Here is a 9,494-nt window from a genome sequence, read left to right on the forward strand (position 1 = left end):
CATCAAAGATCAGAGAAACATCATACCCCAAAAGGAACAAAAGAAAGCACCAACAACTAACTTACACTAAATAAATGGACATCTCCAAACTGCCTGAAAAAAAAAAAAAAATTAAAAACATTTTCTTAAGGATGCCCAGTGAGTAACAAGAGAACACAGAAAGACAAATAAATAATAACAGAGGGACAATATATAAGCAGAATTGAATTTCAACAAAAGATAGAAACCATAAAAAAGAATCAAACAGAAATTTTAGAGCTGAACAACATAATGACTAAAATAAAAAATTTAATAGAGAACATCAACAATAGACTTGATCAGACAGAAGAAGGAATCAGTAGGTTCAAATACAGGTACTTTGAAATTATTCAGTCACAGAAACAAAAGGACAACATTAAACAGAGTGAAAAATATCTGTGAGACTTCTGAAACACCATTAAGCAAATCAAGATATATATTATGGGAGTCCCAGAACAAAAAGGGAAAGAAGCATATAGAATATTTTTTAAACAATGGATAAAAAATTGGGACGGGGTGCAGTGGCTCATGCCTGTAACCCCAGCACTTTGGGAGGCTGAGGCAGGTGGATCACGAGGTCAGGAGTTCAAGACCAGCCTAATCAACATGGTGAAACCCCGTCTCTACTAAAAATACAAAAATTAGCCGGGAGTGGTGGCACATGACTGTAATCCTAGCTACTTGGGAGGCTGAGGCAGGAGAATTGCTTGAACTCGGGAGGCAGAGGATACAGTGAGCCGAGATCATACCACTGCACTCTAATCTGAGCAATGGAGTGAGACTCCATCTCCAAAAACCAAAAAAAACAAAACAAACAACAACAAAAAGAACACAATTTATCCAATCAATAGATAGAAATGGGAATTCAAATTTATGAAACTTAAAAAATTCTCAAAATTCAACCTAAAGGGGTATACACCAAGACATATTATATTTCAGTTGTCATAATTAAGACAAAGAATATTTTGGAGACAGTAAAAGTGAGTTGTCATGTAAAGAAAGCCCTCATAAGACTGTCATGAGATTTTCCAATTACAATGGAATAAAGCCATAAATCAATAAGAAAAGAAAAACAGAAAAAATTACAATACATGGAAATGTGAAAACACACCTTTGAACAATTCTATCAAATAAATCAAATGAAAACTAAAAAAAATCTCAAGACAAAACAAAATGATAACACAACATACAAAAATGTATGAGGTACAGTGAAAGCAGTACCAAGATGAAAGTTTATAGTGATAAATGCATACATGTAAAGAAGGAAAATAAATCTCAAATAAAATATATAATATTACATCTCAAGGAAATAGAAAATGAAAAAAAAAAAAAGCTTAGCTCAATGTTAGCTGGAAAAAAAATCAGAGAGGAAATAAATAAAATAGAAAATTTCTAAAAAATCAAAAAATCCCATTAAGCTGAGTTGAATCTTTGAAGAGGAGTGAAATTGGCAAATTCTTTCACTGGGGAAAGAAAAAGAGAATACTCAAATAAATAAAATCTGAAATAGAAGAGGTTGCATTACAATCGATGCCACAGAAATTTTAAAAAAATTATAAATAATATAGTTTGACAGTGTCCCCACCCAAATATCATCCTGAATTATAGTTCCCCTAATCCCAATGTATCATGGGAGGGACCCAGTGGGATGTTACTGAATCATGGTGATGATTGCCTTCATACTCTTCTGGTGATATTAAGTGAGTTCTCAGGAGATCTAATGATTTTATAAGGGGCTTTTCCCCCTTTTGCTCAGCACTTCTCTCTCTTGCTGCCATGTGAAGAAGAACACATTTGCTTTCCCTTCCACCATGACTGTGTAAGTTTCCTGAGGCCTCCCCTCAGGAAGGAAGCCTTCCTTTGTAAATCATCCAGTCTCAGGTATTTCTTGATAGCTGCATGAGAATGGACTAATACAATAAGGAAATGTTATGAAAGCCAAATAATTGGACAACCTAGAAAAAGGAATAAGTTCCTGGAAACATATGACCTACCAAAAAGGAATCAAGAAGAAACAGAAACCCTCAATAGACCAGCAACAAATGGGAATGTTGAGTCAGTGATCAAAAAATCTTTCAATAACACTAAAAAGCCCAGGCCCAAATAACTTCACATAACAATTCTCCTAAATATGTTTTTAATTAATATTAATCATTCCTAATTTAAAAACATTAAATATGTTTTTAATTAATACCAATCATTCCAATCAAACAATAGAAGAGGGTTCACTTCAAAACTCTTTTTATGATGCCAGCATCACCCTGAAAATATTTATGAACCATATAACTGGTAAATGGTTATTATATAAAATATACCATTTGGCTACAACTTAATGGGAACAATAATAATAACCCAAATTAAAAATATGAAAAGGTATAAATAGACATTTCTCTAAAGAAAACACAGATATATGAAAAGGTGGTTGACACCACTAATCATCAGGGAAATACCAATAGAAAACATAATAACATATCATATCTGTTAGAATGGTTTTCATCACTAAAAATTTATGTATTGCACATTCTTTCAAGGTTATGAAAAAAAAATTCCTTATATACTGTTAAAAAAAAAAAAAAACCTGCAAACAGAAATGTCATATGGTCCATCAAACCCATTTCTGGATACATATCCAAAAGAATTAAAATCAGAATATCAAAAACATATCTGCATTCCTATGTTCATTTTAGCATAATTCACAATAGCATGATATGGAAGCAATCTAAGTATCCATCAATAAATGAATTTTTAAAATATGGTATATACATACTATGGATTACTATTCAGCCATAAAAAGAAATAAACCATGCCATTTGCCAAAACATGGATGAACTTGGCAGACATTATGCTAAGTGAAACAATGCAGACACAGAATAATAAATATTAAATGATGCTACTTATATAATACATAAATAATAGCCAAATTCATAGAAGCACAGAGTAGAATGGTGGTTGTCAGGGGTTGGGACACAGGCAAGGGAGAAAGGAAAGTATTAGTCAAAAGATGTAAAGTTGTTTCCCCCGCTGCTTTGGGATAGAGTTTAAAAATATTGCTGATGTGACTCATGAAGGAAACTCATTTTCCTTATAATTTTTGGACTGCCACACATTGGTACTTTTAGTTCTTTGAAGGCCCATGTTTTTATCATTAAGACCTATTTGTTACTTAGTAGAGCTTTATCTTCACTGTCTCCATGAAACCTTCTGTATCCACATTGCCTACAAATAGTTCTTTCTCTGTTGAATTATTAGGTTCAGGATAGAAGATTTCATTGTACACTTTATTTCCCTCACACTGTGTTGTGCTCTGATGGGCTATGCTTAGCTATCTGCCAGAGATGAGTAAATTATAAAACTCATGTGTACTACTTAAGTTTATATTTTATGCTAGCTTATAAGAACAATTAAAAGGACTTAGAAGATTAAAAAAAAAGGTGTAAATTTCTGGTTATATAAGACAAGTTAGCACTAATGACGTACTTTACAGCACAGTGCTTACAGATAACAACACTGTATTGTATACCTAAGGATTTTCTAAGAGTGTAGCATTCATTTTATGTTATTATACAAATAATAATAGTAGTAAATAGGACATTAGTAGAAAACTTTTGGAGGTAATAGATTTATGGCACAGGTTGCAGTGATTATTTAACAGATGAATACTTATCTTCCAACTCATTAAATTCTATACATTATGCACATCTTGTATATAAAATTTTTAAATAAAAAATAACACTGAGTTTTTAAAAATTATGTGATGAATATATTTGGAAAATTGAAATGTAAACAGTTTGTTATGTGTAGCAATACCATTAATTTGTTAATTTGTCTTATAATTATCAAAGTAGCGATACAGTATTCAATGTCTCCCAAACCTATTTGATAAGAAGGCAATGTTTCCAAGAACTGTCTCATGAAAATATTATTTAAGGAAATGCATATTGAGGAACACTGAAAATTATGAACATTACTATCCCTCTCTGTTTATTTTCTACTTAATATGAAATTAAAACCATATATATTTTTCAGAATATAGTGCCTTGGGGAAATGGTGATCATGGTGGATGGGAGGCAAGATTAGATTGGAGCTCCAGACAGAGCAGAATACGGGGGGCTAGCATTGTGAATTTTAGCTCCAGAATGACTGCAAGAACTAACTAACCATCCCAAGAGGACCCACAGACATTCTGAAGAAAGTGGAGGGCTCCTGCAGGACCCAGGAGACTCCACCAAAACTGTGAGTATCCCAACTGCTGAAGTGAGAAAGGGAGACCCTCCTCTCCCAAACACATATCACCACTGGAGAAGCTGAAGGTCTATTTGTAGGAGAAGTTTCCAATTTTACCTGGAGCTGAGTCTATTTGGAGAGCCAAGCAAAATTCAAGGGTAGAGAAAGCAGCAGAAAGGCCCTGGGAGCTTTCTGGGTCCCCAAGCAGGCCATTCCTGCCTGGCACCACAGAGATCCAATGGGAGAGAATCAGGGTGTAAAACTACATAGGGAGACAGAAATCTCTAACTGAACTTTGTAACAATTTGAACTGGGTGAGAAGTCTCCTGGCTAGAACTCAGGGGAGGGTACAAATCCGGTGTGCAGACCCTACAGGCAGGGGAACAATCAAGCCCTTTTCTTTCACAGCTGGGAGGCAGGTAGCCTGGGTCAGCTTTTCAAGCCCATATCACCCTCCCACTGGAAAAGTACTGGAGACTGTTGCCGGGGACACGGTGTGAGTGAGACCAACCCTTCTGTTTGCGTAGAAGCTGAGTGAGGCCCATGACTGCCAGCTTTCTCCCACTTCTCTGACAACCTGAATGACTCAGCAGAGGCAGCCATAATCTTACTAGGTCCACAATTCCAGTGACCTGTGAACGTCAACCCCATCCCCCACAGCAGCTGCAGCAAGACCCGTCCAAGGAGACTCTGAGCTGAGACATGCGTAGCCCCACCCCCACCTGGTGGTCCTTCCCTATCCACCAGGGTAGTGGAAGACAAAGGGCATATAATCTTGGGAGTTCTAGGACCCTGCCCACCCACCTATTTCTCTCCATACTACCACAGCTGACGCTCTCTGGAAAGTGCCTCCTCCCAACAGGAGGCCAACCAACACAAAAATAGAGCACTAAACCACAAAACTTAAGGAACTTTATGGAATCCATTGTACAACCCCATCACCTCCACCAAAACAGGCACTGGTATCCACTGCTGAGAGACCGATAGATGGTTCACATCACAGGACTCTCTACAGACAACCCTCAGTACTAGCTCAGAGCCGGGTAGACATACTGGGTGGCTAGACCCAGAAGAGAGACAACAATCACTATAGTTCGGCTCACAGGAAGCCACATCCATAGAAAAGGAGGAGAGCACTACATCAAGGGAACGCCCCATGGGACAAAGGATCTGAACAATAGCCTTCAGCCCTAGGCCTTCCCTCTCTAACGGAGTCCACCCAAATGAGAAGGAACCAGAAAAACAACCCTGGTAATATGACAAAACAAGACTCTTCAACAAATCTAAAATATATCACACTAATTTACCAGCAATGGATCCCAACCAAGAAGAAATCCCTGATTTACCTGAAAAAGAATTCAGGAGGTTAATTATTAAGCTAATCAGGGAGGGACTAGAGAAAGGTGAAGTTCAACGCAAGGAAATCCAAAAAATGATACAACAAGTGAAGGGAGAAATATTCAAGGAAATAGATAGCTTAAAGAAAAAACGATAAAAAATTCAGGAAACTTTGGACACACTTTTAGAAATGTGAAATGCTCTTGTAAGTCTCATAAATGGAAGTGAACAAGTAGAATGAAGAAATTCAGAGCTCAAAGACAAGATCTTTGAATTAACCCAATCCAACAAAGACAAAGAAAAAAGAATAAGAAAATATGAACAAATCCTTCAAGATGTCTGGGATTATGTTAAACGACCAAACTGAAGAATAAATGGTGTTCCTGAGGAAGAAGAGAATTCTAAAAGCTTACAAAACATATTTAGGGAAATAATAGAGGAAAACTTCCCAGCAGTGCTGGAGACCTAGACATTCAAATACAACAAGCAGAAAGAATATCCAGGAAATTTATCACAAAAATATCTTCACCTAAGGCACCTTGTCACCAAGTTATCCAGTGTTAAGATGAAGGAAAAAATCTTAAGAGCTGTGAGACAGAAGCACCAGATAAAATATAAAAGAAAACCTAACAGATTAACACAGTTTTCTCAGCAGAAACCCTTCAAGCTGGAAGGTATTGGAGCCCTATCTTCAGCCTCCTCAAACAGAACAATTATCAACCAAGAATTTTGTATCCAGCAAAACCAAGCATCATATATGAAGGAAAGAAACAATTTTTTTAGACAAACAAATGCTGATAGAATTCACCATTACCAAGTCATCACTACCAGAACTGTTAAAAGGAGCTCTAAATCTTGAAACAAATTCTGGAAATGCATCAAAATAGAACCTCTTTAAAGGATAAATCACACGGGGCCTTTAAAAGAAAAATACAAGTTACAAAGCAAAAAACAAAACAAAACAAAAAAACGAAGTACAGAGGCAACAAAGAGCATGATGAATGCAACGATACCTCACATTTCAAAACTAACATTGAATATAAATGGCCTAAATACTCCACTTGATACAGAACTGCAGAATGGATAAGAACTAACCATCCAACTATCTACTGCCTTCAGGAGACTCACCTAACGAATAATGACTCACATAAATTTAAAGGTGTGGAAAAAGGCATTTCATGCAAATGGACACCAAAAGTGAGCAGGGAAAGCTATATTTATATTAGAAAAAAATAAGCTTTAAAGCAACAACAGTTAAAAGAGACAAAGAAGGACATTGTATAATAGTAAAAGGCCTTGTCCAACAGGAAAATATCACAATCCTAAACATATATGCACCTAACACTGGAGCTCATAAATGTATAAAACAATCACTAATAGACCTAAGAAATGAGATACTCAGCAAAACAATAACAGTGGGGAATATCAGTACTTCACTGAAAGTAGTGAACAGGTCTTCATGACAGAAAGCCAACGAAGAAACAATAAATTTAAACTATGCCTTGGAACAAATGGACTTAACAGATATATAGAAAACATTTCATCCAGCAACCACAAAACACACATTCTATTCAAAAGTGCCTGGAACTTTTGCCAAGATAGACCATATGGTAGGCCATAAAACAAGCCTCAATAAATTAAAAATCAAAGGAAATTATATCAAGCACTCTCTGAGACCACAGTGGTATAAAACTGGAAATCAACTTCAAAAGGCACCTTCAAAGCCATGAAAATACGTGGAAATTAAATAACCTGCTCCTGAATGAACACTGGGTCAAAAACGAAATCAAGATGGATATTCAAAAATTATTTGAACTGAATGACAGTAAGGACACAACCTATCAAAACCTCTGGGATACAGCGAAGGTGGTGCTAAGAGGAAAGTTCATAGCCCTAAACATATACATCAAAGAGACTAAAAGAACACAGACTGACACTCTAAGGTCACACCTCAAGGAACTAGAGAAACAAGAAGAAGAAAAAAAACAGCAGAAGAAATGAAATAAACAAGATAAGAGCAGAACTAAATGTAATTGAAATAAACAAAAAAATACATAAGATAAATGAAATAAAAAAAGCTGGTTCTTTAAAAATATAAATAAAATTGATAGACCATTGGCAAGATTAACCAAGAAAAGAAGGGAGAAAATCCAAATAACCTCACTAAGAAATGAAACAGGAGATATTACTACTGACACCACTGAAATACTAAAGATCATTCAAGGCTACTATAAACACCTTTACACACATACAGCAGAAAAGTTAGATGGATAGATTCCTGGAAAAATACAACCCTCCTAGATTAAATCAGGAAGAATTAGATACCCTGAACAGACCAATAACATGCAGTGAGATTGAAGTGGTAATTTAAAAATTACCAACAGAAAGGAGTGCAAGATCAGATAGATACACAGCAGAATTCTGCCATACATTCAAAGAAGAATTGATACCAATTCTTTTTACACTATTCCATAAGACAGAGAAAGAAGGAACCCTCCCTAATTAATTCTATGAAGCCAGCATCACCTGCGTACCAAAATCAGGAAAGGACATAACCAAAAAACCTAATTACAGGCCGATATCCTTGATGAACATAAATGCTAAAATCCTTAACAAAATATTAACTAACAAATTTCAACAACATGTCAAAAAGATAATCCACCATGGGAAAGTGGGTTTCACATGAGGGATGCAAGGATTGTTTACATACGTAAGTCAATAAATGTGATACAACACATAAACAGAATTAAAAACAAAAATCACATGATTTTTTCAATAGATGTAGAAAAAGCATTGGACAAAATCCAGCATCACTTTATGATTAAAACTTTCAACAAAATCAGCATAGAAGGAACATATCTTAGTGTAACAAAAGCCATCTATGACAAACCCACAGCCAAAATAGTACTGAATGCAGAAAAGTTGAAAGCATTCCCTCTGAGAACTGTAACAAGACAAGGATGCCCACTCTCACCACTCCTCTTCAGTCTAGTATTGGAAATCCTAGCCAGAACAATCAAACAAGAGAAAGAAATAAAGGGCATCAAAATCGGTCAAGAGGAAGCCAAACTGTCAGTGTTTGCTGACGATGTATTAATTTACCTTGAAAACACTAAGGGCTCATCCAGATAGTTCCTAGAACTGATAAAAGAACCCAGCAAAGTTTCCGGATACAAGATTAATGTACACAAATCAGTAGCTCTTCTGTACAACAACAGCAACCAAGTGGAGAATCAAATCAAGAACTCAATCCCATTTGCGATAGCTGCAAAAAAGTAAAATAAAATACTTAGGAATATACCTAACAAAGCAGGTGAAAGACCTTTATAAGGAAAACTACAAAACACTACTGAAATAAATCATAGATGACACAAACAAATGGAAACACACCCCATGCTCATGGACGGATAGAATCAATATTGTGAAAATGTCCATATTGCCAAAGCAATCTAAAAATTCAATGCAATCCCCATCAATATACCATCATCATTTTTCACAGAATTAGAAAAAACAATTATAAAATTTATATGGAACCAAAAAGAGCCCACATACCCAAAGAAGGACTAAGCAAAAAGAATAAATCTGGAGGCATCGCACTACCTGATTTCAAACTATACTACATGGCCATAGTCACCAAAAGAGTGTGGCACAAGAGATAAACCAATGGAACAGAATAGAGAACCCAGAAATAAACCCAAATACTTACAGCCAACTGATCTTTAACAAACCAAACAGAAACATCCAGTGGGGAAAGGATACCCTTTTCAACCAATGGTGCTGGAATAATTGGCTAGTCACATGCAGGAGAATGAAACTCAATCTTTGTCTCTCATCTTATACAAAATCAATGCAAGATGAACTAAGGACTTAAACCTAACACCTGAAACTATAAAAATTCCAGAAGATACCATTA

This window comes from Piliocolobus tephrosceles, chromosome 4 (assembly GCF_002776525.5).
Source record: "Piliocolobus tephrosceles isolate RC106 chromosome 4, ASM277652v3, whole genome shotgun sequence".
In the NCBI taxonomy this organism is placed as follows: domain Eukaryota; kingdom Metazoa; phylum Chordata; class Mammalia; order Primates; family Cercopithecidae; genus Piliocolobus; species Piliocolobus tephrosceles.